Consider the following 19,652-nt stretch of genomic DNA (forward strand, 5'->3'; position numbering starts at 1 on the left):
CCACAGGTGTGAAGAGGTTGAATTGAACCTCCTTTGCCAATCTTGAATTTCAACAGTTTCTCAAGAGGGCTTCCTTTTCCCAGGTCCTTTAATCCTCATTTATTCTCTGCTTCTGGGTAGCATCCATCCTCTCTTGGTGATGGCCAGGGATGCTTCTTAACGCGCACTGGTCTTCATGCCTCGGTGCTGAATCCCGGCTGCTAGCAGAATGCGTCTGGCTCAGCCCAGCCTCCGGGAAGCCCTTCTCATTTGCATACAAGACGCCCGTGGATCTTAGCAAGTTGCGTTCTGGTCTGGAATGACGGCTCGTTTCACCCAGGCTGTTTCTCTGGCTTTACCCCACCCCCTCCATCCAATCTATTCCGATCTGATCTCCCTTCTCGTCTCAGGCTTTCCCCTTCCTTTTCGAATTAAGTGGTTCTCATTTTTCTGGTTAGCCCCGCAACGTGCTAGCCGTCCTTGGAAATCACAGCCTTTTGGACTTCTGCTCCTTGGGTTTATTTCTCTTCCTGTTTCTCTGCCACTTCTTTTCCTTTCAGTGTTACCTCTACCTCTGGGCATATGCAGACACAGATAAGGAAAAAATGCCCTTGCAACATGCCTAAGTAGAAGATTATCAGAGGCGAGGAAAAAAAAAAAAAGTCTGATAGAGAGGTAGGTGTTCCCTGAATTAAATCAGATAATTCCTGATGATGTTACATAGTACCTATATGTCTGTGCAGGCTGTGAGTAGAGGGAAATAAGAATTACACTCCTGGGGGCATGAGATGAGGGTAGAAGGAATCTAGTGACTTTTGACATTAAAGGGTGGGTGTGGAGGCATAAATGAAATAAACACACCTTAGTTCGTCTCCCTGGGAGAAAGGTGATACCCTTTGTTCCTAGAGAACAAGAGGTGGTTCCCATTTCACACAGAGCTTCAGATAACCTGAGCTGCTGACACAGCATGATCCACCATATGTGGAGTGACTAGCCACTGGGTCTCTTTAAAAGCCAGACATCTTCAGACTAGAGGTCGTTTCATAGAACTCAAACGATTCTCCTTTCTACCCAACCCCCTCTCCTACTTCCTCACTCTGAAGAAAGATCAAAGGCTCCCAGGGCTGCTGCAGAATTCCTGGAAGTATCCGTCAGTGTAATTCAGGGGAGCCAGGAAGAGAAGCCCAGCAGGTCTGGTCACACTGCAGATGCTTTCTCCTAGGTCACCTGTGCCTGTGCTCAGCAAACATGCAGTGCGTTGCAGACTAATGCCCGTGGTAAGGAGGCTTCTGGAGGAAAGTTACTGGCCCAGCTAATAGATCAACTCTGGCAGCCACAGGAGCTAAAAGTGGGCCCTGCCCCCATCCCACTCGCACAGTCAACCCAACTCTCCGACCTGTCTGGGCATGACGTGGCAACTGAAGCAGCTGCTTCCGTTAGGAAGGCACTGGTGTGTAACGCAGCAATCTCCCTGCGTCCCTTCCCGTCCCACACCACCCCTTCATGTCCTACAGCTCTGGACTAATGAATGACAACCGTAGCATGGATGTGACTGAGAATGAAAAAGGTTGCCTGCCCAGCAGTAAACAAAGGATGGTGCAGCCATCAAGCCATCACAGGACAGCCGCCCCTGATGGTGAGCCCTGAGGGAACTCAAGATGGAAACAGGCTGCCTGCCATGAAGCCATCATGATGCCTGCCACTGCAGCCACACCCAATGGTGCACCCTGAGGAGACTCAGGATGAGAAAGCACAGGATACTGGCCCCAGAGACCTGAGGTACATATCAAAGGCATGATCTCGATGAGCCCAAACTTTTGCATCTTCTCATACATAGGAAAGTGCTAAATTCATTTACTTGAGATGCCTGGTTTTCTTTAATTAACAGTAATGCTTTTTTTTTTTTTTTTTTTTTTTTTTTGCTGTACGCGGGCCTCTCACTGTTGCGGCCTCTCCCTTTGCGGAGCACAGGCTCCGGACGCGCAGGCTCAGCGGCCATGGCTCCCGGGCCCAGCCGCTCCGTGGCATGTGGGATCTTCCCGGACCGGGGCACGAACCCGTGTCCCCTGAATCGGCAGGCGGACTCTCAACCACTGCGCCACCAGGGAAGCCCAACAGTAATGTTTTGATGGTCCAACTACCTGATCTTTGTTGCAAAAACTCCTATGTATCCTGGTTCCTCCCTCACCTCTTCGGAGCTGTCCCAGGCTTGAAGTCCTCAGAATGTCCACCGAATAAAACGTAATTCTCAATTTTTAGGTTGTGCGATTTTTTTTCGGTCAACACGACAGATACTGATTTGGAGACAGGCCCAAAGAGTTGGCAGGGATCTTAAAGATCACCTAACACAACCCTGTATTTCACAGATGAGCAAACTAAGACCAATACAAATAATTTTTTCAAAGGCATTCAGCCAGATAGAAGCCAGAGCCTTAATTCTGCAGCTCCCTGGTCCAGATACTGGAGCCAGTCTAATTAGCTTCAAATCCCAGCTGGTCACTGACCAGCTATACGAGCAGGGTAGAGTTACTTAACCTCTCTAAGCATCAGGTTCTTTGTCTGCAAGATGGGAAACAACAGTGGTTCCTATATCACATGGTTGTTAGAACATTAAGTGAGATGACCCTTGTTTAGGGTTTATGTATCTGTTTGTATATGTTCAATAAGCATTAGCAATTATTGTTGCTGTTGTTTCCCTTTCGAGAACCATCCAACATTTCTGACCCTGTTAAGGAACTGATATTTTGATTTCTGTTCTTAGTAATGGAAAAGAAAAACATTTACGTTCTTAAGGCTTTCAGATGGGTTGGTTTATTGCCACTCTAAAAGAATGAAGGTTCAATTTCACTCTTTTCCTTCCCCATCATTATCTTCTTTCACCCCCCTGGAGGGGGGGCGGATGTAGAAATGTGGGTTCATGAAGGGAAGTACTGAATAGTCTGCTTTGATACTTTCAGTTCCCTTTGTTCTTACTAGACCCACACCCTTTTCTGCGAAGTAAATGGCAGGGATCAGCAGGACTTGGGAGGAGAGGCAGAGGGAAGTGGGCGCAAAGGGCCCTCAGTGCAGGTTCTGTTGGTTTTCCCCCTCCCCTTGTCTGGACCCTTGATCCTACAAGGGGGAGCTCTGATCCAATGCCAATGCAAAGCAAACTCAACAAATCTTTCATCATGATTTAGTCAAAGCAGGTTGCAAATGAGAAGGGGGTACAATGTGATTAGCAGCTCAAAAGAGCAGGATCCCAAACCCCTTCTCTAGTCTGTTCTGCCTTATTTACAATGATTTAGATGAACAGCCCGAGATTAGAATGCGATGCCTTTTTTAGCGGTTGGCCCAGCTGTAGGTTTGTTTGGCCTGGTATCTGTGGCAACTGAACAGGAATTTTCTTCCCGCACATAATTGGGCAGGCTAAGCTATTAACTTCCAACCAGGACAGGATTTCTGTTCCCTCCACTCTAGTTGGCTTAACATATTGAAAACGGTGGTCAAGTGGACATTTTGTATCACTCCCTGCCTCTCTCTGCCCCTAGGGTAACCTTTACTGTCACAATCAAGGAGACAGCACAAGGACAGCCACTAACAACACATAATCAGCTTGGCTCAAACCTTAAAACAAAAGGCTAGGCGATGGGGTGGGGGGATGCTTCTGGAGAACACGGTGGGATATTTTTTCCTTTACAGTCACTTCAGTTCTTATTAGCCTGGTTTGAGCTGTGCATCTACCCCCGCTGGTCTCTCAGTGGCAAACGTGAATGACTTCTTGTAGGGGCAGCGCTACAGTCTGGGCCTGACCTGTTCCCAAGTCCTTATACCGTTCTCCTTTACCTCTGATTGCTTCTTTCGGCACAATTACTGGCTATTGAATCATGGCAATGTTTTTTGTTGGGCCGTCTCATCTCTCCCAAGGTTACACCATCCTGCTTCTCATCGAAGGCTTTGGTGATGTCATTCTGACAACCTCAAACACTGGCCACAAGCGAGACCCAGACAGGAAACAAGAAAAGGTCTCCCAGCAACCAAAATAATGATCAGACATGGTAGGCTGGATTCACACACTCAAATGTGTACAGGCGGGTAAGCGAGAAAAGTAAGTGAAAAAAGTTGGTGAAGCTGGTGGAGGGCAAGAAAAACAGGGCTAGTGAGTTCACAAGCGGCAGCAAACACTTGGCCACGGTGTTGTGGAGGGAGGGAGGGTGCAGGTGGTGGTAAAGAGCCTTCAGGCGCTTGCCCCACCTAAAGCAAGCACGTCCCTCTCAAAGGCAGCCCTGAATAACGTGGGGTCATGGGGCCAGGGCTGCCAGCTCCTCAGATATTTGAAGAGGAAGGAGAAATCTGAATTTTATTTGAAACAATTTCCAAACTCTTTAAATGTTATCAAGTAATTAACAAATTTTTAAGACACGAGTGCACGCACACATATGCACCCTGAGGACTGCACTGGCCCCCAGGAAGCAGTTTATCGTCTTTGGTTTAAGCATCAAAGCTCCTGTATTTGAAGCTCTCTTGAGGCTTAGCTTATTCACTTTTAGTTTAGACACAATCATAACAAACTTTCTCAGATCTAAGCAGATAAGAAATCACAAATGAGAAGAGGAATGTAGAACTGGTAGATTGGGCACCCTTTTGTCAGCAATAAGTGATACACTCAGAGTGAAGTAGGTTTGAGAAAAACTCCAAAAGTTTCCATTAAAAACTAAAAATAGAGCTACCAAATGATCCAGCAATCCCACTCCCAGGCATATATCCAGAAAAGATGAAAACTTGAATTTGAAAAGATATATGCACCCCAATGTTCACAGCAGCACTATTTACAATAGCCAAGACATGGAAACAACCCAAGTACCAATCAACAGACGATTGGCTTAAGAAGATGTGGTATATATATACATATAAGTCAGACAAAGACAAATATGATATCACTTATATGTGGAATCTAAAAATTACTACAAATGAATCTATATACAAAACAGAAACAGACTCACAGACATAGAAAACAAACTTATGGTTACCAAAGGGGACAGGAGGGAGATAAATTAGGAGTATGGGATTAACAGATACAGACTACTATATATAAAATAAACAACAAGGATCTACTGTATAGCACAGGGAACTATATTCAATACCTTGTAATAACCTATAATGAAAAATAATCTAAAAATAAAATTATATATATATATATACACACACACACACACACACATTTAACTGAGTCACTTTGCTCTATACCTAAAACTAACATAATACTGGAAATAAACTATACTTCAATTAAAAAAAAAAAAGAAAAACTCCAAAAACAGTGCAAGATCATTCAATTAAAGAATGACTGGCATTTGTACAGCCCCATGACCATTTTATTACTATAGATCAATACCTCTAGTATTTAAAATTATCAAATAAGTTAATGAAAGGGCTTGAAAACTGTGAAGGCCAGCCCAGTGCTTTGGGGTTGAAAATAAGCAGAGTACAAACACTCTGAAATATAAATTTATTAATATATTCTTGTACATATATTTTGCACAGTCTATTTAAAAAGGAATTTCTGAAATATGTTTATTCAAATAGTTTTTTTTTTATTATTAACCATTTTGTGCACAAAAGGGCAGCCTTTAAATTATCTAGGAAGCTCACAATTCTGACAAAACTTTTTCTGAAAAAAATGTTAGGCAAATATGTCTACCACATGCTTCTATATCAGACGTCAGTGCTTTTTCTGTAAAGGGCCAGGTAGTAAATATTTTAGGCTTGAGAGCCCTTTGGTATCTGAGGCAACCACTCAACTCTATGACTGTGTTCTGAAAATTCTGAAAGTAGCCATAACCGTATGAGGTTGTGTCCTGCTAAAACTTTATTCATGGACACTGATATCTCAATTTCTTATTATTTTCATGTCATAAAATAATTTTTTTTCTTTTACAACCATTTAAAAATGTAAAATCATTCTTAGCTTGTGGCCAGTACAAAAATAGGCCAGATTTAGCCCCCAGGCTGTGTTTCACTGGCTGATTTCTTTTCTAGATAATAATCAAGTTTCTCCAGGCCTAAATTTTGTAATATCAGAGTCTTTGCAATCACTTTCCAGAGGAAGAAATGTGAAATGAGGGAAAATGGTAATCTTGGTCATCCTTGTACCTGCATGAATCCCTTTGCACACCCCGTTGGGGTTACAGTGCAGAGCGCTGGGCTATATGCCTTGGTTTCCCTTCTTCTGTAAAACAAATATATTAGGAACACTCATCTCATAGCGTTCCAAAGAGATTTAAATAGATGAGTACCTAAAAAGAGCTTAGAGCAATGCCTTGCACAGAAGGCGTACTCAACAAAACTTACAGAATCTCTCTCTGTTGCCAAACTTGGTTCATATAGAAACTGAAGCACCCACCCACCTTCCTAGCTACCTTTAGTGAAGCAGAACAGTAGTGCTTGATGGGTCATTCTTCACCTAAAAGACCCCAAAGTACAGGTGGGAGCCATCAAGGCAGCGCCAGCCCCTTCAGCCCTCTCCCTACACCCCAGAGTAAGGGAATTGTCCTTCATTCCCAGTTGCAGTCTCTTGAACCTGTTCTCCAGAGACCCAGCGAGCTGGTGCACCCTGCAAAAAGGTTGTGATAGAGCATGCTGGCAAAGACCAAGGCTTTGGAACAGGGTTTAAATTGGGCTCTGCTGTTTACTATGTGACCTTAAGAAAGTTTCTTGGGATCACTGTGCCTTAGTGTCCCAATTTTTAAAAAAGCGTCATAGAAAGTCTATGAAAGTAAATCTGGCTAAGAAGCCTTCTGTATTTTACTATACTATTCCGCGTACCGTCACCCGAGCTTAACCTCATTCTTCCAAGATCACACTGCTTTTTCCTACGTCCCTAGCAGCCTCCTTTGGGTAGCAAATTTCTTTCCCTCTTGTGGTGAATGGCCCAGATTTAATTCCAGTTTTCCAAGCAAAAGCAAAAACAAAAGCAAAAAACCAACACACACAAATTTTACCTTTGGCTATATTCTGTTAAATCTCAAGGGATAGAACTGGTGACTCTTTGTCTTTCTATACAACTTTTCTGTTTCCAAATGTGTGCTCTGAGAAAAAAGATGGTAAATTCTTAAGGAGAAGACCTTGCATGTCCCACATCTTTCCAAATCTGGGATATTCTTCTGGTACCCTTCTCATACAAAGTACTGCCAAACTCCTCCACCCCCATGATTTTGAAAGTTGAAGTTTCAAGGAGATGTTTCTGCTAAGAGACAATATTTTATCATTCAGCTGCTACCAGAGATCTGTATTTTGAAGATACTCAAAGAAAACAAAAGTCTTAAAATAGAGATAGGCAGTGGCTTCCTCCAACAAATAATGTTAATAGCCCTATTAAATTCTTGACTCGTTTTCAGTTTATTCAATCCACTATCATACTAGCTTCTTTCCCATAGAACCTGTCATTTACTTGAGTTTAGACAGTTTGTTAGGGGAGAGTGCTTGGATAAATCCCCCAAAGCAGATGTTTCTTTTGCTTTCCTAGAAATTAAACCTGAAAAAAATTTGCCTCCAGGATATGTTCTGTGTTTGTACTGAATTGAAGAAAATCTTTGCATTTGATTCTCCTACTGGTTAAAGTGGTTTTAGATTCAAATTTTATATTTACCAATCCATCCCTTTAAATGAAATCCTTAAACTTGATCCTTTGCCTTCAAAAACAATGGGAAAATTGTTATAAATAGGGTAGGCTCAGTCCTGGTCTGCTTTGGTTAGGGCTCTCAGGTCTGATAGTGTAGTTTTGATTACTACCCTTCAGTGTGTCTTAAATGTGTTGTAACCTACATAATGGAGTAGTTTCAGTTATCTTTTTTTTTTTTATTCTTCCAGTAAATGATCAGTGCTGTTCTGTGGAACATAAATATCTAGGGCACTACATTCTCAGTCCCGAGATGCCTTGGTCGTTGGAAAGATGAGCAGGAATGTGTAAGGGCAGTACTTAGGGTGACCAACTGTCCAGTTTGCCTGGGACTGAGGGATTTCCCAGGACATGGGATTTTTTTAGTGCTAAAACTGAAAAAGTCCTGGGCAAACCAGGATGGATTGGTTATCCTAGATACCATCGGTCCTAAGCCCTCACTGCTGAAAGATATACCAACTACAGGATGTTCAATAACTGATCAGTATGGAAGGAGAGGAAATGCTGAAACCATTGATCTGGGTGAAAGGTGCAGGCAGGTCATAAAAAGTCTGCAAACTGTAGTGCAGACAAACTCTACATGACCCTTCCAAACATATCCCTGAACCACTGAGGCATGAGGACGAAATGATGTACATTTGTGGGGTAACTTTATAGTGAACCTAAAAGAATACACTTAAACACTTCTAACTACACAGATGTTCCCCAGTGGCTATAAGAATGTGTTAGTAGCAACCTATACAATGAAGGGAGAACCTAAAAGGACAATAACTGTTATTACAGTGTTAACTATATCTAAAATCCCCTCCCTCCACCCCACATATGACTTGGCACATCTTCTTTCTGTAAAGAAGGAATTAATAGAAAAATATGTGGTCTTATGAATGGAAATGCTTTTATTAACATTTATAATAAATGGGCAATGAAGCCAGCAAATGTTAACTCACTTTACGGAACAGTGTAGTCAACTAGCCATTTGATCTCTCTGACTCTCAATTTCCATATTTGTACAACTTTAGGAACTAAAGATGTTCCCTAAGGCTCCTTTCAGCTCTAAATGTTGTGATATTTCTAGATTCTGCACAGAATAAAGAGGAGGCTATTTTTACAGGAAAACTGCTTTAGGGAGTTTTGCTTAGATTAAGTGCAGGAGAAAGTTGAAAATGTGATAGCAAAACTGACCAGAGAGAAACCAAGAAGGCTTTCTTGGAAGTGGGGGTGGGGAGCAGTTAGTCTAGACAGACCAAAGTCCCGAGGGAGGAGAAACCCGACGGGGAAGTGTTCAGCCTCTCCAGGAGACCACTCGACACCTAGCCGGGACTTCAGGGTCTGGGGTGGGCCGTTTTCATAAGGGACATGGGAGGGCATTTGGAGTCCTAGGCAGGAGGGCCTTTTTTCTGTAGAACCCCAAGGAGCTCAAAGTAGCTTCAACTTGAACTGAGGGCAGAATTACAGATTTTCGATGAAGGAGGAATTATGTGAGGATTGGGGCTAGGGAAGGGGGTACATAATGAGGAAATATCTAGAAGAGGGGGCTGATCATGGCAGGAAGCTAACTCCTTTAGGATGATCTTAGTATCTTCAGCTTGCTTAGGAAAGATTGCAGTTTTATCCTCTGATATTTTCACAGTTAAGTTCTGATCTTTTAAATCTGGCTGAAGAGAAAGATTATGGGGGAATGAATATCATGGAAGTAAGTACAGAGCTCAAGGGTAAAGGCTTTGAAAGTACAACCTCCAATCATCCGCTCTCTGAAAACATGGCATTAAAGTGGATACAAAGTAAATATATTTGGAAAGAAAGGACAGTCTCTTCAATAAATGGTGCTGGGAAAACTGGACAGCCATATGCAAAAGAATGAAACTGGACCCCTATCTTACACCATATACAAAAAATAACTCAAAAAGGATTAAAGACTTGAAGGTGAGACTTTTTTTTTTTTTTTCCTGGCTGTGCCATGCGGTTTGTGGGATCTTAGCTCCCTGACCAGGGACTGAACCCAGGCCCTCAGCAGTGAAAGCGTGGAGTCCTAACCACTGGAGGGCCAGGGAATTCCCGAACGTGAGACTTGAAACCATAGAACTCTCAGAAAGAAACGTAGCGGGCTAAGCTCCTTGATATTGGTCTTGGTGATGACTTTTTGGATCTGACACCAAAAGCACAAGCAACAAAAACAAAAATAGGGTTTCCCTGGTGGTGCAGTGGTTGAGAATCTGCCTGCCAATGCAGGGGACATGGGTTCAAGCCCTGGTCCAGGAAGATCCCACATGCCACAGAGCAACTAAGCCTATGCGCCACAACTACCAAGCCTGCGCTCTAGTGCCCGCGAGCCACAACTACTGAAGCCCACATGCCTAGACCCTGTGCTCCGCAACAAGAGAAGCCACTGCAATGAGAAGCCCGCGCACAGCAACCAAGAGTAGCCCCCGCTCACCGCAACTAGAGAAAGCCTGTGCGCAGCAATGAAGACCCAACGCAGCCAATAAATAAATAAATTTTAAAAATTAAAAAAACAAAAAAGCAAAAACAAGTGGGACTACATTGAACTAAAAACCTTCTGCACAGCAAAGGAAACCATCAACAAAATGAAAAGATAGCCTAAGAATGGGAGAAAATATTTGAAAATCATATATCTGATAAGAGGTTAGTATCAAAAATATATTAAAAAACTCATACAACTTAATAGCAAAAAAACAAACAATCCAATTAAAAAATGGGAAGAGGAACTGAAGAGACATTTTTCCAAAGAAGATATACAGACAGCCTACAGGTACATGAAAAGGGGCTCAACATCACTAATGATCAGGGAAATGCAAATTAAAACCATAATGAGATATCACCTCATACCTGTTAGAATGGCTCTTATCAAAAAGACAAGAAATAACAAGTGTCAGTGAGGGTGTGGAGAAAAGGGAACCCTTGTGCACTGTTACTGGGAATGTAAATTGGTATAGCCACTGTGGAACACAGTGTGGAGGTTCCTCAAAAAATTAAAAATAGAGCTACAATGTGATCCAACAAGTCCACTTCTGGATATTTATTCAAAGCAAATTAAAACACTAACTGGAAAAGATATATGCACCACAATGTTTATTGCAGTACAATCTACAATAGCCAAGATATGGAAACAACCTAAGTGCCCATTAGTGGATGAATGGATAAAGAACTTGTAGTATATGTATACATATAGTTGTGGTATGTATATATAATAAAATATTATTCAGCCATAAAAATATAATAATAAAATGTTATTCTCGAGAAAAAAAAAACCATAATGAGATATCACCTCATACCTGTTAGAATGGCTCTTATCAAAAAGACAAGAAATAACAAGTGTCAGTGAGGGTGTGGAGAAAAGGGAACCCTTGTGCACTGTTATTGGGAATGTAAATTGGTGAAGCCACTGTGGAAAACAGTATGGAGTTTCCTCCAAAAATTAAAAGCAGAACTACCATATGATCCATCAATTCCACTTCTGGGAATTTATCCGAAGGAATTGAAAACACACACACACACACACACACACACACACACACACATATATATATTCAGCCATAAAAAAAGAGGGAAATCTTGCCATTTATGACAACATGGATGGACCTCAAGGGCATTAAGTGAAGTAAGTCAGACAGAGAAAGATAAATATGGTATGATCTCACTCACATGTGAATCTAAAACACCAAAAAACCCCACAGATACAGAGAACAGATTGGTGGTTGCCAGAGGCGGAGGTAGGTTAGGCAAAATGGAGGAAGGGGGTCAAAAGGCACAGACCTCCAGTTATGAAATAACTAAGTCATAGGGATGCAACGTACAGCATGGTGACTGCAGTTAATAATACATTATTGTATCTTTGAAAGTTACTAAGAGAGTAGATCTTAACAGGTCTCATCACAAGGAAAAGAAAATTGCAACCGTGTGTGGCAATGGATGCCAGCTAGACCTACTGTGGTAACCATTTCACAGGATATACAAACATTAACTCATTGTGTTGTACACCTGAAACTGATCTACTATTTTGTCTTAATTATATCTCAATTTTCAAAAAAGGTAAACATATTTGGGAAAAAACTTCTTCTACTCATGGCTTTGTCCAAAAGCGTGTCAAGAAAGAATGTCACGTACTATTCAGATCAGAGAATGAAAGACAGGCGTTGAGAAGCCACATTAAGAACTGGTTAGTTAGGTCAAGAAAATTTTCAGGACTTCCTTGGTGGCGCAGTCGTTAAGAATCCTCCTGCTAATGCAGGGGACGTGGGTTCGAGCCCTGGCCGGGAAGATCCCACATGCCACGGAGCAACTAAGCCCATGCACCGCAACTACTGCACCTGCTCTCTAGAGCCTGTGAGCCACAACTACTGAGCCCGCGAGCCAAATCTACTGATCCTGCAAGCCACAACTACTGAGCCCGTGTGCCACAACTACTGAAGCCCATGCGGCTAGAGCCCGTGCTCCGCAACAAGAGAAGCCATCGCAATGAGAAGCCCTCATACCGCAACGAAGAGCAGCCCCTGCTTGTGGCAACTAGAGAAAGCCCACACGCAGCAATGATGACCCAATGCAGCCAAAAAATAAAAAAAAGAAAATTTAATTTTCTTTTCCTCTATTAAGAACTGTCAGTGTTAATATGGGCTGCAGCATGTAATTTTTGAATTGGGCTCATCACGCTGTATTGTATTTTTATGATCTACATGAAAAGAATCTGAATGGAAGTAAAACCTACCTGCAAAAACTGCATGGCCTTGGGTCTGCATTAAATGGTATAATCCATGTTCATGTAAAAAAATGGCTCTCAGAATGTTTGCTTTCTTTACCTTAAGTTCATTCAGCATTGCTTTCATATCATTCTTGATCTAAATAAAGTCAAGCAATCAGTAATGATGTAATGATGAAAATACAAGTAATGAATATGAAAAAAAGAGAAAAGTAATTGATACAACTGCTGCTTAGTGGGTTCCTTTTTTTTTTTGCCGCACAGCGCAGGAAATTCCCTATAACTGTTGCTTTGGATGTAGCTTTCTAAGACTGCAAATTGCCCACTCCAAGACCCAGAAAAAAATCACTAAAAATCTTAGCAGGGTCATTTGCTTCATCAGATGATGGGTTACTGCCATCAGAGCAGCAGCCCTGTAAAAACCCAGATCTGGTCTTTAAAATAGGGTCCTCTGATGTTAGGTTGTTATTTTTACTTCTTTGGTGCAGAGTTAGGTGCTCATTGGTTAAGCTCACAGATGGTGGACCTTGGCTTGAGCTGGTGCTGCCCCCAGGATGAACTTGGCATTGAGAAGCATTCCCAAGATGAGCAAGATGCTTTGGAAAAACAGAGAGAGAGAGAACAGTGCCATTGCTGTTGACTAGAGGCAGAAAGGACTTCAGGAAAATTCCCAGAAAAACTGAACATGCTGGAAGATGCTGTCTGAAGCTAACCTATTAAGATTTGGCAAAGGAATCTAGGCTGTGTGTGTGTGTGTGTGTGTGTGTGTATGTGTGGTGGTGGTGAAGGGGGCAGTGGAGGGGGTGATTTGCAGCTGAGTTGGCAGCAGTGCTGAGGGGCATATTAAATGTTATTTCAGTTATTTCCAGTTCAATAAATATTTATTCTTATCCCACTGGGTGTGCCCTATGTTGAGCTGCCAAAAATGTAAAAGACCCTGAAGAGATAATAGTTGTCAGGGTAATATGATATCCACATTCACAATTATAGTTCAAAGAAGATTATAGAATGGCATAAAAGAGTTACAACTGGGACTTTCCTGGTGGTCCAGCCAAAAAAAAAAAAAAAAAAAAAGGAGTTACAACAAAGGTTTACAAAATGTACAATAGAGAAAAAAAAAAAAATCAGGGAATACTCCCTAAATGACAAGGCATTGAATGCAGACCTATTCAGGCCATTATTTAAACAGGAGAAATAGAGGAGAATGACCCAAGGAAGGAGACTGAGAAGGAAAAAAGTACCAAAGGCAGGAATACAAGGCGTGGTTTTTCTGGAGTGTTCCTTTCAGGGAAGGTAGCGTGGGAATTGATTAATCAGTGATATTGATGTGATTTTCAACAGGGATATGCAACCATCCAACATCCAACGTGCCACGCTGAGATGTTTGTATTGAATAATTCAATAAGCTGTTGAAAAATGTCACTGAAGCTTTTGGAATTGAGAAGTTATTCTTAGAAGAAAAATATGTTGAGGGTTAGAATGTTTTGAAGAGGGCGACTTGGGCCAGAGAGACCACATGGATGGGTCTAACAATCTACTTGAGAGATTGGCAGGATGGGCTGGAGTTAGAGCAGTAATGACGGGAACCGATCGGTGATACTCCCTAGAAACCTATCACACACACAACGTACAGAATGTGCTGATTAGGTGTGGGAGGCTGGAAGAGGAGACGTCGGCTGACATGGAGGACAGCAGTGCCTGTCCCAGAGGTTCTGGAGAAGGACGGGGGTTTCTGGGGAGCAGGGCAATGGAAGTGGGGGCACCTGAGCAGGTGCCAGTGGGACCCTCAGGAAGAGATGCCCAAAGGCCTGGGAGGAACGCAGAGAGGGCCTGGGAGCACGATGCAGGGTCATGATTCATCAGGACAGGAATGGTGATGAGCCTGGAGGCCAGTGAGATCACCAAGGGAGAGAGAACAGCAAAAGCCAACAAGCAAACTGGGGAAAAGACTCACAGGGGTTGTTTACTGAAAACTTCACTCTCCCTAGTGCCGCATTTCACTGAGAAGAGTGGCTCTAAAATCAGCTATTACCCAAGTCTCAATTCAGTAGTTGGTAACCAAGAAACGAGAAGAACAGAATCCATTTAAACATAAGTTTCCAAAGAGGGATTATAAAAGCATCGCCCTTTAACACTTTTGGCAACACATGAGAGCTTTTTCTTAATGTTGAAGTTATTGCTCAAAGTTCTGTGACAAAGTATTGTCCAAAGACTGCTGGCTTCAGATCATCGTCTCTTCGTGGCACTTTTATCCTATCTGCCTTTTCTGAGTACAAACAACTTTTAGAAAAGAGTCATTCTAGGGACTTCCCTGGTGGCACAGTGGTTAAGAATCCGCCTACCAATGCAGGGTACACGGGTTTGAGCCCTGGTTCAGGAAGATCCTACATGCTGCGGAGCAACTAAGCCCGTGTGCCACAACTACTGAGCCTGCGCTCTAGAGCCCGTGCTCCACAAGAGAAGCCACCGCAATGAGAAGCCTGCGCACTGCAACGAAGAATAGCCCCCATTCACTGCAACTAGACAAAGCCCATGTTAAGCAACGAAGACCCAACACAGCCAAAAATAAATAAGTAAATTTATTTTTTTAAAAAAAAGAGCGATGCTATACATTGCATTGAGGATGGGGGCAGCACACTAGATTAGAAATAGGATGATCTGAATTTGTGCCCATACTTTGCCAATTACTAGCCAATCAATAAATCCAGCAAACATTTAGAGGAGGTATACATCCTACCGGGAGATTAGGTTACAAAGCCAATATGTACAGGGAAGACAGCATACAGTCAAAATTCCTCTGGAGAAATCCTTTAGGAATATGCCACGTTAAGATGGCACAGAGTCTCTCCATAATTCCAATGCTGACAATTTTCCTTTTAATCTTGGTCCATATGGTGGTTTCTTCTTACGAGCACCAGATGAAGAAGTTAATTTGAGCTGAGGGGCCATGTCATGAGATGCACACTGTATCTTTAAGATTCGTGAGCATGGGAACCAAGACCCATCATGGGAATGCAGAATCCACCTTGCTCACTGTGGACCCCAGACTCACTGGGTGGAATGGAGTGCGGTGGAGGGATGGCCATTTAGACTTACATACACTGTGAGTGTGCATGTGTGTACGTGTGTGTGTGTGTGAGAGAGAGAGAGAGAATACAGTTGAGTTTGTGCAAGTGGAATGACACCAAGGAACCAGGGTTCCATTGTTCGTGTGCCAGGCGTTGTGCTAGGAATGAGGAAGAAGAAATTAGCAGGTGCTGGTGCTACCCCTGCAGGTCAGTCTAGAAGGCCACTAGGAGCACAAACACAGCATTGCAAGACTAACTGTAGTACAATGTGATACAGGGGGATGGAGTCCACAGGAGGGAGAATTAGGAAAGGCTCTTTAGAGACTATGACTCTAAGCCGAATGTTCAAAGAAATGCACATGCCAGTCAGAGGAGGGAGAGGGAGGAAGAGCGTTCTAGAGCATTCTGGAGGGGAGCTGGCATGAGTCGAGGCAGGGAGGCTGAAAAGTGGCACATTTGGGACCCACGCGCTGTCCGGTACAGCTGGTGTGCAGTATGGGATGGGGGGCGGAGCACAGGGCGAGAAGGCGCTGCAGAGGTCAAGGGGCCACACTGCAATGAGCTCCCTTCCAGCAAAGGGGCGAGGATGTGAGGCTGTATGTGACGGGGATGCCCAGGAAGCTTCTAAGAAGGTGAGAGACGTGATCATGAGACCGACGTGCATTTTTATCGAGGTCATTCTGTCACTATGGAGGATGCATTAAAGCAGGCTGAGGATGGAGTCAGGGAAAGTAGATAGAAAGAAATCAGGCTACTGTAGGAGAGACAGGAAGAGAGAGAGGGATGGCGGCACCAGCCATGGAAAGGAGGCCAACAGCCAGATCCCATTCACTAACCGTTTACCCTGTACCTGGCAGGAGCTGAGCCCTTGCACACACACCCTTGCGTCTTCTGCCCACAACCCTATGAACCGGGTGCTGCGAGGTCAAGGCATCCCCGTGACCGTCACACGAGGGCCTCACCCACGTCACGCCAGGTCCAGCCCTCACCCCCGCCCCCTTGGCTGCTTTTCTGGCTCCTGAACACATGGCGCCCTTGCTCACCTCAGGGCCTTTGCAATCTCTCATCCCTCTGCCTGGAACCTCCTTCTTGTTCTGATGGCTTGTTCTCATTTTGGAGGTGCAGTTCATGTGCTACTTTCACTAAGAAGTAGGTCCCTTCCTGCGTCAGCCTGCTTGTTTCCTTCGTAGCACTTAGAATCTCTAATTATCTGTCTACTTTTTATTGCCTGTCTCCTCCTTCTAGAATACTCCATGAGAGTAGAGGGCCTTATTTGTCTTATTCACTATTATATACTTATTCACTATTATTTCTCAGTACCCAGCACAGTGTCTAAGTGCTCAATAAATATTTATTGGGGTAGGGGGAGGGATAAATTAGGAGTTTGAGATTAACATAGACACACTACTATATATAAAATAGATAACCAACAAGGACCTACTGTATAGCTCAGGGAACTATACTCAATATTTTGTAATAACATATAAGGGAAAATAATCTGAAAAAGAATATATAGAGATATATATTCATATATATACGTATATACGTGTATATATATATGAATCATTGTAAATCAACTATATTTCAATAAAAAATAAAATAAAATAAATTTATTGAATGAATATCCATTTTACAGATGAAGAAAATAATAATAACAGTAAGAACAATAAAAACTAACACTCAAAATATGTGCTGGGCACTGGTCAAACTCATCTAAGCCTCACAGATTTGATGTAAATATCATTATTTCTCCCATTTTATAGATGAACAAACGGAGGCTCCCACATTTAGGTAACTTGTCCAAAGTCACAAAGCTGTAAAAGGCAGAGCAGAGATTCAAATTCAGGCAGTCTGGCTCCAGGGTCCAGCTTTCAATATCTACGCTACACGGATAATCTAAGACTGGGCCTTCCAGTCGTCGGGTCACAAGGCTGGCGATGGAGGAGCCAGGATTCCAACCTGGTTCTCTCCACTCTGGAAACCAAGCTCCAGGGCTGGAGGGGTGGGGGTGGTGAGAACTGAGGAGAGAGAAGCCGGCCGGCAGGTCTAAGCTAACAGAGGGCGGTGTTGATTGAGGGGCACACAAAGGCGAGCATGGGTTGAGTTCTGAGCGTGTAGAATTCCAGGTGCCCTCTGCACGCACTCTCTCCTTTACTGTGCTTCCGGCTTTTGGAGCAGGACACGTCACTCAGCCCCTCTGATCCCATCCTCACACTTGTAAAATGTGAATTTAGATACCGACCCAACATAATGCAGACCCATGGGCAGATGTTCATAAACATTACTCTCCTGATCTTTTCTGTACCTTCGGCTCGCACGGAAAAGCCAACACTTTCAGGAAAATGGGCTAAGTATCCAGATGACATAAGGAACAAGAGAGAAAATTCCTGGGTGGGTCCAATTATATAATCATTCCCCAAGCTTAATGAGACTTAGAATTAGCTAAGTTTCATCTTCTGAACACTTGCTGTTATTGCAATAATCAAATGAAGAATTCATAAAACTAGGTTCAATTTAACCTAAGCTTACTACATAAATCTTACCTCTGCTTCCCCCTACTTCCCCCTAGATGTTTCTTTTCATTCTTTTTTTTTTCTTTTTTTTTTTTTGGCTGCGCTGCGCTGCTTGCGGGATCTCAGTTCTCTGAACAGGGATCGAACCTGGGCCCTGGCAGTGAAAGTGCTGAGTCCTAACCACTGGATGGCCAGGGAATTCCCTCTTTTCATTCTTATTTCTTGCTAGGTATATGCAATATTTGTCTTTGGACAAGCCACTTATTTTAATCTTAAATTTCTCATCTGCAAAATGGGAACAACAGTCCTCCCCTTAATAGAATTCTTATAAGAATTAAAGGAGATAATGTGTTAGAAATTCCTCTGCAAACTAAGTACTATCCAATTATAATAATTATTATTAAAAAGAAATATAAAGGTATATTTGTATAAAATTATCAAATTTATATTAAATAATTAAGTTATTTATTGATATACTTATTATTTATATCTATAAATATAAATAAAATATAATTTTATTTAAAATATTTTTATGACGGACTTCTCTGGTGGTGCAGTGGTTAAGAGTCCACCTGCCAATGCAGGGGACACAGGTTTGATCCCTGGTCCAGGAAGATCCCACATGCCGTGGAGCAACCAAGCCCGCGTGCCACAACTACTGAAGCCCGCGCACCTAGAGCCTGTGCTCCACAACAAGAGAAGCCACCACAATGAGAAGCCCGTGCCCCACAACGAAGAGTAGCCCCCGCTTGCCACAACTAGAGAAAGCCCACACACAGCAATGAAGACGCAACACAGCCAAAAATAAATAAAATTTAAAAATAAATAAATAAATAAAATGTTTTTATGAGGGAAGAGAAGTATGCTTATTGAGATCATGCCTTTTCCACAATGGTAATTTAATTAGTCTTCTCCAAGTTATAATTGCCCAAGTGCTGAAAACTGTATACCTCATTAAATCTTGTCCTTCAAATCCAGGTGGAGATGCTCACTGAAACCTCCCTGCCTGCAGGACCCTGAACCACCTTGCAGTGGGCGTGTGCTTTTGTCTGGCAGGCATCACAGTGAAGAACCATCCTTCACCATAGCCTGCCCTGAACTTTTAGCTCTAGGGTGAAAAAGTGACCCAAGAGAGGCTGGTCAGCATTCTTCCTGCCCCTGGTTTGTTTAGGGATAGGGATTTGGACCAAGCAGGACCAAGCTGACGACTTCCCTGAGCTGTTGCTGGAACTATGAGGAAAAAAACCTTTCTTTTCTCTCGGGAGTGCCGGCTGCGAGAAGCAAGCAGATGGAGCTACTTCTGAGCCTCTCTGACACCATGTGGGGAGGACCAAACTGAATAAAGTCAACCCAGTGACAGGCAGACAGACAGACAGATAGAGTGACCAGTTCAGACCAAACTGGGACTTCCCAGGCTTTAGCATGGAAGGTCCCATGCCCAAGACCCCCCTCAGACCTGGGCACACAGGGACGGTTGGTCACTTCACAGAGACAAAGAGTCCTGCATATACCATACCAAGCCTTGATCCAGCTTTACTCGGAGGCCCTCCTTGGGCACCTCAATTCTATGATCCAGTAAGTTCTAGGGTCTGTTTAAGCAACTCTGAGTTGTGTTTCTGTCACATGCAACTCAAAGAGTCATAACACATGCCCAAAGAATGTCCACATATAAGGCACAAAGTTAAAAAAGCAAAAGAAATCAAAGTAGGAAACAAGCTATTTTT

General features: G+C 43.0%; 1 protein-coding gene across 2 annotated transcripts in view; it reads right to left on the reverse strand.

Moving 5' to 3' along the window:
• Positions 1–19,652, reverse strand: part of GCNT2 (glucosaminyl (N-acetyl) transferase 2 (I blood group)) — a gene marked incomplete at both ends in the record, with an annotated part of 86,998 nt that overhangs the window by 33,285 nt on the left and 34,061 nt on the right. The gene's annotated exons all lie outside the window — the stretch shown is intronic.

This window comes from Hyperoodon ampullatus (assembly GCF_949752795.1).
Source record: "Hyperoodon ampullatus genome assembly, chromosome: 10".
Classification (NCBI taxonomy): domain Eukaryota; kingdom Metazoa; phylum Chordata; class Mammalia; order Artiodactyla; family Ziphiidae; genus Hyperoodon; species Hyperoodon ampullatus.